This window comes from Lissotriton helveticus, chromosome 7, assembly GCF_964261635.1.
Source record: "Lissotriton helveticus chromosome 7, aLisHel1.1, whole genome shotgun sequence".
NCBI classification, from domain to species: domain Eukaryota; kingdom Metazoa; phylum Chordata; class Amphibia; order Caudata; family Salamandridae; genus Lissotriton; species Lissotriton helveticus.
Genome location: NC_136068.1, coordinates 1,444,213,325 through 1,444,231,421, shown reverse-complemented (window position 1 = coordinate 1,444,231,421; position 18,097 = coordinate 1,444,213,325). Strand labels below are relative to the sequence as shown.

General features: G+C 43.1%; 1 protein-coding gene across 1 annotated transcript in view; it reads right to left on the bottom strand.

Moving 5' to 3' along the window:
• Nucleotides 1-17,747, bottom strand: part of LOC144770345 (histo-blood group ABO system transferase 1-like) — a 530,416-nt gene extending 512,669 nt beyond the window's left edge. The window contains exons 1-2 of the mRNA XM_078654804.1: nt 17,697-17,747; nt 7,178-7,290 (exon numbers count right to left, since the gene is read on the bottom strand). The gene's annotated coding sequence lies outside the window, so the exon portion shown is untranslated. The remainder of the gene's footprint in view (nt 1-7,177; nt 7,291-17,696) is intronic.
• Nucleotides 17,748-18,097: the final 350 nt, after the last annotated feature.

Genomic DNA, 18,097 nt, shown 5'->3' with positions numbered 1-18,097 from the left:
GAGGTATTGATCTTAAAATATTGGAATTGAAATAGGAATAAGAAATACGGAGCTACATCGCCCATCATTTTCATGACTTGGATATAGAATAGAGCCCTGATGATGTCCCAGATGGGACAAAACGCATAGGCTGTGGATTTATATATAAAAAGAAATCTTTTTGGCTGTGGATTTAGATATAAAAGACATCTTCTTTGTACAATGTTTTGAATATTTGTATATTGAATACCTTCATCAAGAAAGACTGTTTGTATTGATCATTCTACTTTAATAAAGGAACAGAACACAAGTACCAAGAAAGCTTGCATGGAACTTTTCTGACTTCTTGGGGATAGCAGCAATTAATGATGCTAGATAATATTGTTTACTTTGACACTCCTTCTTCCTTTGTTTGAATTTTAGTCTTAGTGGCTTTTACGGTGGGCTACAAGAAGTTGAGCACCAGGAAAAATTGCAGGGATATTGATTGTAGAGACTATAAGGAATATCTCATTGTGTTCACGAGTGCATGGCCCTCATCGTATTATCAGTTTTTGTTTTAGAAAGACGTTTTAATCTTTTGGTGTATGTTCAACATTTTTGGGGCCACATAGGCCTTCTGCACTGCTCCGGGTGGCGGGGTGCAGTTAGGCATCCGCCTGACTTTTTCCCCCTGTCCCTCTCACCCGGAGAGTCGCGGGGGCGTGGACTCCCTCTTTGCCTCCTTTTTAGGGTATCTCCTCCTCTCTCGAGCCCCTTTTTAGAGTTCCCTCTTGGAACAGATTCAGGAGCGATCATGGGTTGGCGGTCTAGTATTTGACCTGCTGGACCTTGACACTGCCTTACTTAATGGGAGCCGGGTCGCGGACGTGCATCGGACTCCAGCAGGGTAATAGCTGACTGTGACCCTCCCTGCTTCTAATACTTGCTGCTGCTTGGTTTTATGCCATTGACCCTGCTGCTTGTATTGCATTTTAATGTTTTAAACAGCCGTTTTAATCTTTTGGTGCATGTTCAATGTTTTTGGGGCAGCGTAGGCCTTCTGCACTGCTGCGTGTTGCAGAGTGCAGTTAGGCTTCCTCCTGACTTTTTCCCCCTATCCCTCTTACGTGGAGAGTAGCAGGGGTGCGGACTCCCTCTTTGCCTCCTTCTTAGCGTATCTCCTCCTCTCTCTAGGCCATTTTTAGAATTCCCTCCTGGAACAGATTCAACGCGCCATCTTGGGTCGGCAGTCGATTTGTTGACTGGCTAGACCTTGACACTCCCCTACTTAATGGGAGCCGCCTCACATACCTACAGCGGACTCCAGTGGGGTAAAAGCAGGCTGTGACCCTCCCTGCTGCTAATACTTGCTACTACTTGGTTTTATGCTGTTGACACTGCTGCTTGTATTGCGATTTGCACTCATTTTAATGTTTTAAAAAGCCATTTTAATCTTTTGGTGTATGTTCAATGTTTTTTGGGGAAGCATAGGCCTTCTGCACTGCTCCGTGTTGCAGGATGCAGTTAAGCTTCCTCCCGACTTTTTCCCCCTGTCCCTCTCAAATGGAGAGCCACGGGGGTGCGGACTTCCTCTTTGCTCCCTTCTTAGCGTATCCCCTCCTCTCGCAAGGCCATTTTTCGAATTCCCTCTTGGCACAGATGAAGGCGCCATCTTGGGTCGGCGGTCTAGTTGTTGACCGGCCGGACCTTGGCACTCCCCTACTTAATGGGAGCTGTGTCGCAGACGCACAGCCGGTGCGCCACTGGAGCACTGAAGGCAAGCCCATCTGCGCTCGTCCACATCCGGACTGTGGCCAGCACCAGCCATGCTGCCTGTACTCTACCAGCAACCATGTTCTCTTGATCCAGGGAGCAGTTACTTGATATGAATAGACTGGCCTGCCCCGGGACGACCAACCGGGATCTGTCCCTGGCAGGTCAGAAGTTGTGCTGCAGCCATCGTTCCTTCGCCTTGGGGCGGTGTGCGGAGTGGACGCGCTTGGGTAACACTGTGGATAATTCTGACGCTAAGTCACTGACAATCGGCCTTAGGGCCTCTAATTCTAATATAAAGGCTTGTTTGATAAACTGCAGATACCTCTCCAAACACTGCGATGATATCTGACTCTCTTTGAAGTCTAACTCCTGGGACCTCATGTTTTTAACTGAAACCTGGTTAAAGGAAAGTTCCAATCCCGACATTTGGCTGGCTGTTCTGGAGCGTTTTCAGATTTCTGTTGCCAACCAGACAGGCCACAAGAGTGGGGGTGGTCTTGTCATCATTATGAGGGAGGATTGAGAGATCTCCTGCAGGAGTCTTGATGGCTTGTGGTGAATAGAGGCACTTTTCTACTGCCTAAGGACCTCCCCAGCACTTTCTGTGGCTGGCATTTTGGTTTATAGACCGCCTGACACTTCTGCTGGCCACCTGCTTGCACTTTATGACGTTATTGCAGATCTGCCCTTGAAGCATGCCAATTTCCTCATCCTCGGAGATTTGAATGTCCACATGGACAATGCCAAATGTCCCAAGGCTTCACAATTGGCAGACACACTGAAGAGCCTAAATCTGATACAAAGGGCGTGTGCCCCTATTCATGTAGCAGGATACAAGCTAGATCTTATTTTCACTAATATCCCCAATTTGAAAGTAGAGGCTCCACTATCGCTAACCTGGTCCGACCACTTGTTTGTCCCTTTTGGCTTGATAGGTGGACCTTTTGGCTTTAATGGCAGTTCCACTGTCATTGCATGCAGAAATTGAACAAAGGTTTCCCCGGATTCTGTGGGCTCTGAGCTAATAAACAATCCCCCTTAACTGATGGTAGACCCCCGCAATTATGTGGTTATCTTTAACTGCTAGGTGACCCTCACCCTTGACAGAATAGCACCCCTCAGGACTGCAAAATTAACCAGGAAAAAACCCTCTGCCCCCTGGTTACTTTGGAACTTCAAGTTGAAAAGAATTTATGCAAGAAGCTTGAACGTGCATGCCACAAATTGTATAATCCCGCAGCCAAGTGCGGCTTCAGAGCGGCATTAAAAAAACTGAAGCGTAATACCATTAGGGGCTTCTTTGCTGATCCAATAAGTTCATCTGATAACTCAGTCAAATAGGTCTTTAATATCGTCCAAGGTTTTCTCAGGCCTAAGGCTCTGGACATCACCACAGCCCCTTCAGCTACCCTTTGTGAGGACGTATCAACCTTCTTCCAGGAGTAAATACAACTTATTTTCTCCTCCTTCCCTCTGGTTGAGCCTCCAGTTTCACCATACCTCTCCAATGATCTGTGCAGCATCTGGTCCAAATTTCGCTTTGCCCGGAGGCTTCTCGGACAGAACTAGACAAGTGTAAATCTGGTTCTCTGGGGGACCCATGCCCGGCTAAGTTCTTTAAAGCACTTGCCCCTTGAATGAACCCCTATCTAAATCTAATCTGGAACTCCTCCTTGACTACGGGTATCTATCCCGCTGCCTGGAAATTGGCTCAGGTACTGCCTATTTTAAAGAAACCCGATGCAGATCCAGCTTTGCTAAGAATTTTAGGCCTTTCTCCATCCTATCTGCTCCCGCCAAAATCCCGGAGAAAGAAGTCCAGGAGCAACTCTCCAACTTCTTGGACTCACAATGTGGCTTTAGATCTGGATATAGAATGGAGACAGCCCTTTTGGAAGTTGTGGATACCATACGGGTAGCATTAGACCAGGGCAACTCAGCAATGCTCTTGCAGTTACACTTATCCACAGCTTTTGATAAAGTGTCTCGTTGGGTTCTGTTGGCGAGACATAAGCATTTGGGAGTTAGGGGAACCACACATGCCTGGTTCTAGTCATTCTTGAAGGGCAGGTCCCAGCAGCCCCTTCTTCGTCCTTACGTCTCCTCAACGAAATGCCTCTCATGTGGGGTTCCCAAGGGGTCGGCTCTGAGTCCTACGGTATTCAATGTCTATCCGGCCCCCCTCGCAACTTTAGTTGAACAATAGGGAGTTAAACTGGTATCTTACGCTGACGATACCCAATTGATGTTCTCTTTTAGAGAACAATCTGATGCAGCGTTTGTCAAATCTAAGCTCTGCCTGACTAATATTGCGGCTTGGATGACAAATAGCTTCCTAAAATTAAATGCCGACAAGACTGAGGTATTGTTTTTCAATCAATCGGATCCTCTATCCTACGAGATATGATGGCCGTCAGTGCTCAACCCTCTGCCGATTCCAGTAGATGCTGCCAGGAACTTGGGTTTAAAATTTAATTTGTCAAGTCTCCTCTGCATGTTTTTGGAAGTACTTTTCAGAAAGGGAAGGTGCACCAGGAATGAAGTCAGAGTCGTATACTTAGCTTTATCAATTCTTTTGATTTCTGACAAGAGTAAAACTGGCCATCAGCCAACGCGTTTCATTTTTTTGACCAAAGGAACTTCATCAGGGCTTAATGTATTGCATAGAATGTTCTTGAATCTCTTCTGTATTTTAAAACCAGTATTAATAGTACGGTTAGTCACCCCACAATAAGGGTTAATCAAATAGCATCCTGGTTTATAATTTCATCTTCCGTATCCCGACACCGGCAAATCAGCCAACTTAAGTTTTTTGGGAATTTGAGAGCCCTGCGGAGATTTCTTCATCTCCTGCCTATGAATTGCCGGAAGACGGAGATCCATGCTTTGGTTAAGTCCCAGTTGGACTACTCTAACAGTCTTTATATCAGTCTACCGGCATAATTGAGCCATAGACTGCAGATTATCCAGAATGCGCCGGCCAGAGTTAGGAATGTTCCATTCAGGCTCCACATTTCCCCTCACCTGCGTAGCCTCCACTGGTTGCCGGTCAGAAGGAGAATTGAGTTTAAGACTGTCTAATGCCTTTAGAGCCTAGAGAAATCGGGGACCTGGTTACTTGAAACAGAGACGCCAGCACTTTCACCTTGACAGGGCACTGAGATCTAATCATCAGAATCTGCTCAGGATTCCCCGCTTCTCTAAGGCGAGGCTAGGTGGACGTGCTTTTTCAGTGTGAACTGCCGCTCTCTGGAACTCCATGCCTCTCCATCTTCATATGCTGGAGTGTGAGCTGGCTTTCAGGATAGTGCTGAAAACTTGGGGGCAGATTTACAAGAAAGTGACACATCTATAGAGATGCGTCACACTCCCTTCGCCACCATGCTAAACCCTTGGGTCACCATGGATGCGCCGTATTTACAATACGGCGTCCCATGGCGCAAGGATTGACAGATGCGTTAGAAATTCTGCCGCATCTGTTGACGGAAAAGTCACACATTGCTAGAGTTGCAATGCGAGTTCCGGGCTATTCCAAATACACTGCGTCACTCCTTAAGCCTGCTTCAAGCAGGCGTAAGGTTTTGACGCAGTGGCGTCCTAAAAGTCACGCAGTGAAATCTTGAGGCTTTCCTTCGTGGGAACGCCTACTGTGCATACATTATACCTGACGCAGGTATAATGTAACACAGGGCTTTACAACGGGATGCATCTCCCTAGAGGAGTCCCGTTGTAGATGGGTCGCAACTTTTACACCGCTGATGCATCACAAAAAGCGACAACGACGGCGCAAAAGTGATGCAAGGGGCTTGTAACTCTGCCCCTTGCTGCTTAGCCTCCTGTAGTCTTTCCCCTCCTCCCTCGCTGCCAGTCTGCCTAGCACAGGGACACCTCCGTTGGAGGTATCTGCGTGCTCTACAAGTGTCCTATTATTATTATTATTATTATTATTATTATTAACTAGTAAAAAACTTAAAAGTAGGAAATGAGGGTGCTAGTACTGTAAAATATGTAGCAATATTGTTGGAGCATTTTTTTGCTGTTAACATTTCTTATCACTCTCCTGCCTATGTTTATTTTCATTATGGTAACAACTCACATTGTGTGCACAAGATTAGAGTTTCGGTTAAAAAAAGTAAAAACTTTAAAATGTGTTTTCCACTTTGTAGCAATCGTTGAGGGTTTTATTAATTTATGAAAGAGGGCTTGGTAATCCGCTAACTGTCCCTGTAATGTTTCATGAGACTGAACGTTGCCAGAAACACATCTTATGCAAATAATACTCAGTGGGTTATGTATGGATTGCAATCCAAATGATTTTCTGATTTGGGGTGCACACTGGCTGACTCTTTGGTGCTAGCTGGCCAGAAATCCAAACCGTGTGACTCTAGAAAATTGAAGAGTAACAAAAGCATTCAGATAGTTTAATGTTTTGCCTGAGGATCACTATGTTGTGATGCAGCAGTACCTATGCACTTGCAACTATTCAGCTTGAGCCCCGGTTAGCCCCAACTCATGAGACTCCCTGGCATTAGCATGACAATGAAAGCAATTTTGTGTTTCTGGTAGCTGAGTGACAATGCCCATTTCCCAGTGGGACATTGTATTGGTTGAACATCTCCATCAGCAGCAGACTGAATTGCGGAGTTAGAGGTTCAGTGGCACACACACAGGTTTCCAAGTTCCTAAAAGATAACCATCCCAATGTTTACTTGGGGTGCAAACTACTGGGACTACACAGTAAGGATTGAGAAGCATTAAAAACAACACATGTAGTTAACTATATAAGGAGGTTTCCCCAAAGTAGCTTAACATCATCTATATTGTTCTATTTCATAGCTCATTTGTCTGAGCAACTGCTGTAGTGATCTATTAGTTGCTTGACGAATGTGCACATTCTGCTGGGTGCTGTATTAACTTTCTACCCTTCTGAATGTAATAAAATAAGAAACAATGGTTTCGACGACACCTATTGTTAACATGCCAAAGGATGATCCAGTTTGTAGTTGACCATATATCATTGGTCAATATTCAATTTATTACTGTCAGTATTTCATACAGGACATCAGCTGTAACTTGGAAATCTAGTGACGTCTGCATCTTGTTATGGCTCCAGCTATTTAACACAGATATGGAGTTTTTAATTTTATGTCAGGCAATAATATGAGATTTTTCTGAAACGTGAACTCTCTTGCTTACTCTAAAATCTTTCTATAAATAAAATCTAAAAATATGACCATACCCTCCCTGAAAATCTTGCAGGCCTTCAAACTTTTCAATTTCACATAACCCCCTGAATGCACTTCTGTACAAATCAGTAACAAAATAAAGGTTAAAGGCAAGTTTCAAACACAAGGGAGATTAATAAATGTCAATTTTTTGACCCTTAAACATTTTCGGATACTGTTGGAAGGAAAGGTGTAGAAGGGAAAAAGAGACTTACCACAGGGCTCAGCGACGCCTTCAAATTTATAGTAAATGCTGTGCTGAACAAGTATTTGCAAATCCAATAGGCCGCAGATATACAAGTAAGATCACGGCTTTGAAATGAGCTTTCTGTTAAAGAAAAAAACAATTCAAGATGTCGGCCAATGTGCATGCATAAGCGGGCACCATGACACATATCCACTTCCACGTCTTGCTCCTGTTTATTTCCCCCTCCCAATTAGAGACTCACTGCGAGTCTTCTCTCCCCACAATTTCTGCCGAGCACACTATGCTATGACGTAAAAAAAACCTGATTGTATTAGAAAGCATCTATTGTGAATGAAACTTTGCACTGTGTACCCGATGTTTCATTTTCAAGAATTTCTGATGGATATTCTGATGCAGGTGTGCAGACAAACTAAATTATATGAGCTACTGTTTGAGAAATGTTCCAGATTATGTTGTACATCTCCGGGGTGCATTTTCTGAGGAAGCAAGTGAAGAATTTTCTCTTACCTTATGAGATTGGTTAGTGATAAAAAAATGTATTATTAGGAGGCTGCTTTTAATTTGTCAATGCAACCTAACCATGAGGCTCTGTCTGATTTATTTGAGACTTTTGCTTCTCCCTTAGGATCCTGTCAGTTCTCTTTCTGAGTTTGACACTTAAATTCTGGAGAGATTTAACTGACTACATAGGGATTTTATTAAAATTCTCCGATTCAGTGTTCTGTATCTAAGTCTTCATGGCAAACTATGCATTTTTGCATAATGTTATATGCTAATAATTCTGTAATAAACCTCTTTGAATTACATTTTGAGTGAAAACTCAGTCACTGAGATGTATTCACTTCTGTTTTGAATTCTACTCTGCTATTTATTGGGCAACTGTTGAGGAGTGTAATCTCTTGCTTCTAGATCAATGAGCAATTATGGAGCAAAACTACATGAAGTTAAAATCAGGGTGCATAAAATATTGATGTTCATTAAATTATTTAGGTTTGGCTCCCACAGTCTCATGACACAAAGCAGTCATTGTTTTAACTTACTGCCTTAACATGGTGAATGCCCAAGTTAGAAAGGTTAATTGAAATGTATAAGCAATGAAAAACAAGTGCACATAGAGAACAAAAAATAAGGAAGTGGCCCAGCGCCAATTTGTAACTATCAGGCCCTCGTAAAAACATAATAATAAATGGAATGTTAAAACAACTTTGATGGTAAGTGGAATGGGGAGTGGGACAGAGCTTAAGAGAGCGCAGTGCAACATTAAAAGGTAGCTGGAAACAACTAAACACGTGCACTCCCACACACTGCTGAATACAGAATCATTTTACAAAGCCTGACTGAAGTTAGCTGTGCGTAGGAAGGGAAATATACTCTTTCCCACAGGACAATAGAACTGTCATTGTGTTTGCACTTCACAAGTATATCACATACAGTGGAGTGCACCACAGAGAGTCTGCAATCGGGAGCATTCCAGCAGAACACATTATTTTACATCTTCACATACACATACACATTTTTTTTTCATTTAAATCAAATATTGCGTACTTCTTTCACTTCCAACAATGGCAAAGTCACTCAAAAGATGTCAGGATTTCTTGAAGAAGAATGCGATGAAGGAGAAGACATCTGTGCAGAAACTGCTATAGACAGACTACATTTTCAGCAAGAGATTGGACGACTGGTCCGCAGGAGATCAGAGACAGATGGCTGTGTGTCAGGGCTTGTAGTGCAAGTATATTGGCCACAGGTTACCATAAAAAGGTCTGAAGGAGCAACATGGTGCTCAGTAACTTCTCGTATGTTGTATGGCTCTCACTAAGGGCCCGATGTAGGTCGCCAATTACCGGTCGGTAACGGCCGATTTTGGCCGTTACCGACCGGTATTTGGGTTTTGCTATGTAGGGGGCTGAAAATTACAGAATCGGTATATTTACCGATTCGGTAATTTACCGAATCGGTAAATATACCGATTCTGTAATTCCAAATGTAGGTGGCACAGTTTACAGTGCCACAGGCCCTTAGAAATTCGTTATTTACCATGTAATACTGTTGCATGGTAAATTACGAATTTCTGTGTACATGCACATGCACAAGGCAAAAACTGGGGTGCTACAGGGTGTCAAAGTGACACCCTGTCCCCTTTGGCAATTCAGTATTTTTACCGATTCTGTAATTACAGGATCGGTATTTGCCAGTGATTCCTATGGGCTTCAAGGCCCATAGGAATCAATGGCAAATACCGATTCTGTAATTATAGAATCAGTAAATACCGAATCATACCGATTCGGTATTTTTTACCGAATGAATACCTACATCAGATTTACCGATTCATGAATACCGAATCGGTAAAATTCGGTACTTATGAAGCGGTAAATCTGATTTACTTACATCTAGCCCTAAGTCTGTCACTGACTTGCCTCTCTCACCTTCATTGTTTTGTTCACTTCCCAGTTAGCTTTACCTTTGTCACCCGTGGTGCTGTGATTGTTATTCCTGTTTGCCTCCACAATGAATACCAGACTAAACCTCTCCATTGCATCAGTTGGTCCACTGGTGTCTTATCCACTGGGTCTTTCATAGCCCCACAGTGTTTCCTGGTACCTTTGGGACTCGTCACTGCTATTACGTCTGAAGTACCCATTGGTTCGAATCAGACCTCTGCTGATGGTACTGCTTCCATGTGCTAATCTCTGTGCGATCTATCTGTCGGCAAAGGGCTCTGCTCAGACCCTGAAGCTACATTTCCTCGCCATCTTCTGTGGTGTACCTCAGCAGGTCTGTGGTGTTCTTTCTTACTTACCTAGCCCCTAAACCCCTTTTTCCACACTCTCAGACCTCCTTTCTGAGGTAGGTATACTGCACTACCACTTGGGACGTCCCAACATGGATGGAACTTGCTGGATTAGCCTCTGTATCCCCTGCTCCATACTCCCCAGCAAGACGGGCCATACTTTGCAACAGGGAGGTGCTCTGGTGGATAATATGCAGCTTTAAGGTTAACTAAGAATGGGGATTCACTCTCAGCTTTTCTTCTTAGCCAATTTTGTTATCCTGGGCACCTTACTTGTTCCAAGTGCAGATAATCTCGAGGGCAAGGCCGCTTCACGGGATGCGGAATGATTCAGCCGAGAGGGCACTCGAGACCTTTTCAGGTCTCGCCTACGCAGCACGCATGCGCTGCAAAGGAGGACCTTTAGCAGTCGCTCTGCTATTTTTGGAAACACAAACTCGTTCTTGTGGCGCATCCACCCAAAATGCCTCTCTTCCCTCTAGTTTCGTGCCATCACTGGCTCCTCTGGCTTTTAATAGTTGCTGTTGTCGCCTGTGTCAGCTGTTGCCGTGCAGCGCCGTTCTGCGCTTGTTTGTTTTCTGGCGATAGTAATCTTGACGTATTCTCACACGTCGTGGAGTTTCCCAGAGAGTGCCAGGTCCTGGTAATTATAACTCCTGCGCCATGAAAGTCTTCCGCCTGGGCACCGCCCGCTCACCTAACTGTCCGCGCCAGGACAGGCCTCTTCAGTCTTGGGATCCCGTTCCGTGTGCTGACGCTGCAGAAGCCCCATGCTGGCACCATTCTAGCGTTGAATTAGCGTCCTTTTACAGAAATAGCTGCCGCTTCTGTGCGGCTCCACATACCCTTCTTTTTTTCTTGCTTTAACTCCTAGGTGACAGCCGTCCTTCAGTATTTGCCAACGTTTGCATTAAGTATTTTGTTGATGCCGAATGATATTTTTTAATATCTAGGCTTACAAAATAGCATGTAGGGTGATGACCACCTTACTCCAAGTCACTATGCAAGTGTTTTCCTGTCCTTGACTTTTGTGTGACACAATAGAACATACTGGATGTTGTAGGCTTGTTTTGCTTTTATATACCCAATTAGATTAACATCCCCGAAATCAGTGATTTGTAAATGGGAAGTTCAGGACTGGGTGTCGTTCGTGTCTGTAATGACGTGGAGTGAGGAGATCACCCTAATAGTATGTCAATTTTGCAATAGGAAGGACATGCTTTTGTTTGGAGGAGTTCTTTATGTATGAAGTCCATGAAGACGCCATTATGGTATTTGTTGAGGTTTAGGGCTGCCTTTTGTCACAGTTTTGAGTAAATATTTTCCTGAGGTTACTGGTTCTATTGTACAGCGCTCTGACACCTTCGGGTATAAAAAAATGCATTAAATAAATAAATGAAATAAATAAAAATAGACCGGGTAATGTTACCCTGCCTGTGCAGGGCCTGGGTATTGTTTTCACAAGCTGCCCTTGGACGTGTTTACTTCTGGTTTGTAATGTTTAGATGTTTGCACGCTGATCTAATAGCTAATATTTCAGTGATATGACACAGCCAGAACACTCGCATTAAGCAGTGGTGTAATCGTGAGTGTTGATGACGGTTTCTGATGACATATTGTTCCTTCTCTGAAGATTCCTTTGGTGTTGTACGCAGATATCCTCTTATTTTAATGATCATGTATTTAGTCTTTGCTCATTGTAAGAACAGTACATAACTTTGTTGCTAGTAATATATTCATGTGCTCTTCATTGTTCTTATTTGGTTTTTGCACTACTTTATTCCCCCTCACTTTTTATGGTGACTAAGCATTCCTTCTAACGGTAAAGATGATCACTAATAGTGTTTATGGAATTTCATGTAACGTGTTGGCAGTGCAGAGCACTTGAGAAGGACGAAGTCCTGTGGTGTCAAAGAGCTTGTGTCATGCCATGTGCCAGTAGACCCCTTCGTGTAGTGAAGGTGGTCAGTTTGAAGTTGTTTTGTCCAAATTATTGTGCTAGATGGTGGTGTTTCAAATGACATAGAAAGAGCAACTCTCCTGCTAGGTGCAGTTGTGGTTCACTGCAAATGTCTGCATGGTGTCATGTTCATACTTTGTGTGCAGGTCTGATGGGTGTCATACTGGTCTGTGTGGAGTGGCCCTGAGTACCATAGCTAGAAAAGGTATGGAAGTAGTTGAGATGCTGGAAAATTCTATTGTCCCTACTAAAATGGCTGCAGCCGATACGTAATGCTTTGGACAGATGTATTTCAGAAATTGCTTAAATCCATTCTACCCTTCCATCATTCCTTTCTGTAAGGCTAGCCTTCAACCTGCATGGCCTTTCCATTATTGCACTTGGTGCTTACATGGAAAGTGCCCCAACCATTGGGGTGCCATCTTTGATACTTAACAGTGCACTTTATTTTCCCAGGTGCCCGAGGCACAGCTGGAGCAGATTCCCAGGCCAGCGATGATGACAAGGTTGACAGTGAGGTGCTGAGCCACTACTAGGGACATTAGTAACAAGCATTTGCATAGCCAATAGGTCTCGCCTTTTGGACCTTATAAGTGTTTAGTTATCCAGCACAATATCCTTGGTGCAACAATATCAACTGTTGCATGGCTAAACACTTATAAGATCCCAAATGCAAGACCTATTGTCTATGCCAATGCTTGTTTCCACATAACTCTACCTTTAAAGTAGCAAGTCATGGGGATTACTTGCCATTGGGAGCAGACGTGTCCCTACAAAGAATAATTAACAATTGAAAACAGTAATTTACTCTTTGGATTGCTTTCAGTTGCTAGCAACATCAAAGGGTTTCCTACAAATTAATTTCCAGGAGCTGAGGTAAGTACCAGTGACTACCCCAGTTTGTGACGGTCTAGCAGGGACTTCTAAATGTTGAAGAAAGATTTCTGTGCTGCTTGCATGATGGTCATGGTGAAGTCTGGAAATATGACTTGATCCTTCACAGCACGGTTCTTCTTTTTCAGTTGCTATTGAATTAAAAACTTCTGCATTTGAAATGAATCATGAATGCTATAATGGTACTTAACACTCTGCTGGTGCGAGTGTCTGGCTGAGGGTCCCGTGTGCTCTTTCTGATGTGTGTTTTTGAGACAGCAATGACTATAAGCAGTTCCAGCAGCAGTCAATGACCTTCTCCAAGTTTGTTGTCTCGTTTCTTTCTTCTGAACGCTTAATTTGAGGTTCTTCTTCCAGATCTCACGTTCATGTCTTCCAATTTGCTTGTAGTTGTAGCAATTGTTACGCGAGTCTGCCTACCACGGTGAGGGAAGTCATTGTAGAATCTTCCAACGAGGATATTCTCTCTTACGAAACCTGGAGATGTTGCACTTTGTAATTCCTTCATTCCCAGCCTTTAGTTTTGTAAACATTGTCCTACGGTCTGGTTGACAGTATATGTGAGAACTGCTGGAGATAGTGTTTTACACCCAACAACATTTTTTTCTGTAAATGGCTGTAAATGGTGTCCTTAAACCTGCGAAACATGAGTTTTGATTGCTAATTATCCATTTTCCAATTCTATTTCCATTTATTAATTTATTGTTCCAATTAACAGCTTTACAATATTTTAAGAATATGCAATGTAAGAAAACTCAACAAAAGCATGTACACAGCCATCTATTAACAAATTCATCAGAAAAACATTAAAATACAAACACAGTGAGAAGTTAAAAATAAGCACTTCCATCAAAGGCATAAAACCTAAAAACGTATATAAATTCCTTGGATACAATAAAGTGCGAATTCTGGGAAACAAAAAGTGCACATTACAATCGGAGGCAACATCCTAAGTTAGAGAAAAACGTGTTGATCACTGTTCGTTAAATGAAAACATAAGAACATTTGGGAGTTATTTTCTTTCCAGGAGCATATAAGGTGCCAACCCATCTAGGGAGAAGAAGTACAGTGCCCAAAAATGGCACAGAATTGTGCAATTTATGCAAATGATGGCAGCTTGTTCCATTATGAATTGTGCAATTTATGCAAATGATGGCAGCTTGTTCCATTATGGCAGGCAACCACGTTCGGGGAGACTATTTACTTAAACATATACCTAGAGTGGAAGGCAACTCTCTCAGGAAAGGCCATGTAACCCATAATTATGATGCTAGTGTCCAATTCTACAGTCCCATCACTCATCCCTACAGTGCAATGGCAGGTGTTTGACCACTATTGGCCCTTTATTCCTCAAAGATCTTGCTGTGTGTAGATTTAGATACTGTATATAGATTTCCCGATTTATGCCCTTATATAGGTACAATTCACATTGCCCTTATTTAGGCATTGAAATCCAGCCCTTATTTAGGCATTCCTCATGCTAACCAAATACAGGCATGGTCAACTACATCCGTTCATCTTCGTCACAATGAGTTCTTGGAAAACCAGACTCTTAAGCCTTTAGGACTTCCCCTTGCTTGGATTATGATTTCTCCAAGAACTCATTTATTATGCAGGAACATCTATTCCTTAGGGGTTCATTCATGACGTTCTTATGCCCGACTTGTACGTCAATACTGGCATTCCTAAACACCTTCAAGGTATAAATATACCTTCACTTGCCATGGCAAGGCACGGCTCGGCCGCCTACTTGCCTGGCGCGGCTCGCCACGGCAAGTTCGGAAGGAAGCCAAGTCCCCACCTGATGCTCTGACCAGCCGCTGTCATCATCCTCGCCGAGAATCCAGCTCCAGTGTTTCTGACTCCCCTTGCGGGGTGTTAGAGATCAAGTCCCGGAAAGAGATACCAACCTCTCCCATTCTAAGGTATGGAGCAGGCTACAACCTAAAGAAACTTTTGTCAACTCTTGGCAAAACTAAACTTTAGCTAAAACTAGACTAGCTAAAACAGCACTTACTTCTTCCCTTGTACGACACTTAGGTTAGGTACACTGGGGTAGGATTATTTTAGAAGCATCAGATGAGTATTTTAGTCTGTGTTATTTATGTATGTATTTTTTTGAATATATGTCATTGCTACAAGCCATGCTGTTACAGTATTATTTGATCTTACTGCTAACGCTGTACTTATTATACTTTGTATTCTGTCTTACGATTGTAGCAGATCATATCACTTGCACGAGAAATAAGACTGTTCAATAAACCCTTTTTTATTGAAACGCCCGTCTCACTATTTCTGTGAAACTCTGTACAAACAAAGCATGCACGATTAACTAAGTGTAACTGTAATCTATTGTTTCCACAATTCTGAGATTGTTCCGAGTCTAAGGGAAACAAAGTTGACATGTTTTATGCGATTGTCAGAGACTAATCCCTTCTTGTTCATTCGAGAAGTTTCTAGAGAACTCTGAGTTAGCTGGCACATATAAGTTTAATGTACTTGATAGAGACATACTGACCTCAGTCCTATGTCAAATATATAGTGTATATCATTCCAATGCGCAGTGCCTATCAGGGATATAGGAACTACACTACAATCTAACAGACCATCTAATGAGCCTTGCAAATAAATGTTTCTGTAGCTGTAGGGGTAGATTCTCTGAATGATTTTCCCTTCATTTATCATGTACTTGTCTTGACGAACTGCATCAGTATATCAACCCTTCAGGTGCATGGTAGATGTAGATTGCAGGATGCAGTGCAAGAGCACAAATAAGGGCTATCAGAAAATTATTGGTGTTCCAAGGGTCACCTCTGTTACCATATTGCAGATCACCGCTCCTATATGCCTTTCCCCCGAGGGAGCGCTCTCTCTGCTGGAGTTAGTTATCACGGGCCGATTCACAGAACTAACTTAAGACAAAATTCTAAACTTACTACTTTTGGTATTCACAGAAGTTAGGATTTTGTCTTAAGTTTTTCTTAAGACAGACTTAAGACAGGTTTAAGACAGGCTTAAGACAGGCTTAAGACAAAACCCTAACTTAAGTTTGTCTTAAGCCTGTCTTAAGTCTGTCTTAAGTTAAGCCTGTCTTAAGCCTGTCTTAATTCTGTCTGTCTTAAGCCTATCTTAAGTCTGTCTTAAGCCTGTCTTAAGTCTGTCTTAAGTCTGTCTTAAGTCTGTCTTAAGTCTGTCTTAAGCCTGTCTTAAGCCTGTCTTAAGTCTGTCTTAAGTCTGTCTTAAGACAAACTTAAGACAAAATCCTAATTTCTGTGAATACCAAAAGTAGTAAGTTTAGGATGTTGTCTTAAGTTAGTTCTGTGACTCAGGCCCCACATTCCTTTGACAGGGAGCAGTTGCTTTGCACATTCAGCAGGGGGGTCCCGTTCCACATACAGCAGCTCTAGTGCAGCCCCTAAGCTCTCTCCACACACCCCACAAGAGGCGCAAGTAGAGCCACATTTCTGGAGGCGGCGGGCAAATAAAAATTTCATGCGGGTAACTGTTCCAGCAATAGGTGAAGCGGAGATGCAGGGGCTCTAAGAAGGGGTGAAAAAACTACAAAGCCTTATTAGCAAGTAAAGGGTATTTTAAAGACCTGTGAAGTAGTTGGGTGCATCTGCAATAAGACGAACGCCACACCAGCCAGCCTGCAGCAGCTCAAAAACTGTCTGTGTGTGTGCCCGGCAAGTTGTCACAGCCCGGGTGGACATACACGACTGGGAGGGCTGCAGCCCTTTGAGCCCTATGGGTGTTGCGCGCTTGCACCCCACCATTGTCACCAGTTTCCAGCCAGCCACGGTGGTCATCGGACCTGGATCCCTCAGCTGGCAAAGTCACTCCACCTCGGGGGCACAATGGAGCAGGTGCAACAATCTGGTGCACAGCCAACATCCTTGGTCACTCTCCAGCCATAGAGCAGTGTCCATCAAGGGACAGCAGCTGAGCCCAGCATCCATGGAGCCAGTCCCAGCTCAAAATCAGCAGGTCGCTCTCACACAGAGTCACAGTCTGGGTCAAAAGATGTCAGCTCAAGCCTCTCACTTTCTCAGGTGAGTCAACAAGCAGAATCAATGCAGTCTCCGTTCACAACAGTGCTACTTCAGATGCATGGTACTTATGATGAAATGAGGAACTCATTAGGATACATAACATGGTTTGTGGCAGTTTCGTGCTCCCTAGAGCGCCGCCGAGAAGGCTAGTGGCTAGGCCTAGGAGACACTTTGATTACATGGCCAAATTAAAAATAACAAACATTTAAAACATGTGAATTGCATGAAATGTATAAATTGCTCATTATGCAATTTCACATAATATTCACTTGCAGGAGACAGGTTTGGGCCGAACATATCTTGCAAAGAGACATTTGCTCGGACCAATCTCCTGCTGGCATCTCACAATACGTGTTTTACACGCGGTCAAGGAAAAAAACAGATGTACGTAAGTAATTTCATGAACCTTCCATAACATGTAAAACATTTCTGCTGGCACAATAGCATAATATTTGCGTACTGTATAAACCAGCAGATAGTAACACATGTTTGACAATTTTGAAAAAACCCAGCCTGTTCTTCATATATTCAAATGTGCAAAACATGGTCCAGTATGTTCTGAGGCTTTTTTGCAAACATCTTGTGTTTTTATGGATTAATAGGCCTATCAAGCACATGTCTAGTGACATGATGTGCCTGTGTAAACTTGAACTGAGAAAACATGTTGTAGAATGTTCAGAGTGGTGCTGTGAGAACACTTGGATGCATGTAATGTTGGAGTCTGCGTGCTGCTTGAAGAATGCCAGCTGACTACAGTTGGAGGGAAGTTGGAAACCAAGTGGGTGCCACTGAGGCGGTCATGTAACATTAAGGCCTAAAATTAACTTACCTCTTTCATGAATGGCCCAAAACCCTTGTTTGAAGTCCTTGCTCTGCAACTGCAATAGAGTTAAAGTAAGAGGAAGTTAGACATTGGCCAATACAGGTACACGATGTATGTAATTATAGCCAAGCAATGGGTCAGTCATCTAAAAGAGAGTGAAGGGCAATAGGATCACAGGGGTATTTGAAACAAAACACCACTGCCGTTTACCTCACATGCCAAGCTGCTCCGAAAAGGATTAGAATTGAATTTGGATAGTGGAATCTACTGAGGTCTACAAAAAGGGAAGTCATTAATCCACATTTAATAAAATATTTTGGTATTCTAGGGCTATGGGTGGATTCTCTTCTTAAATTACCTCAATTGTCACATCTTATTACTCATACACATTGTGCAGCCTAGCTGTT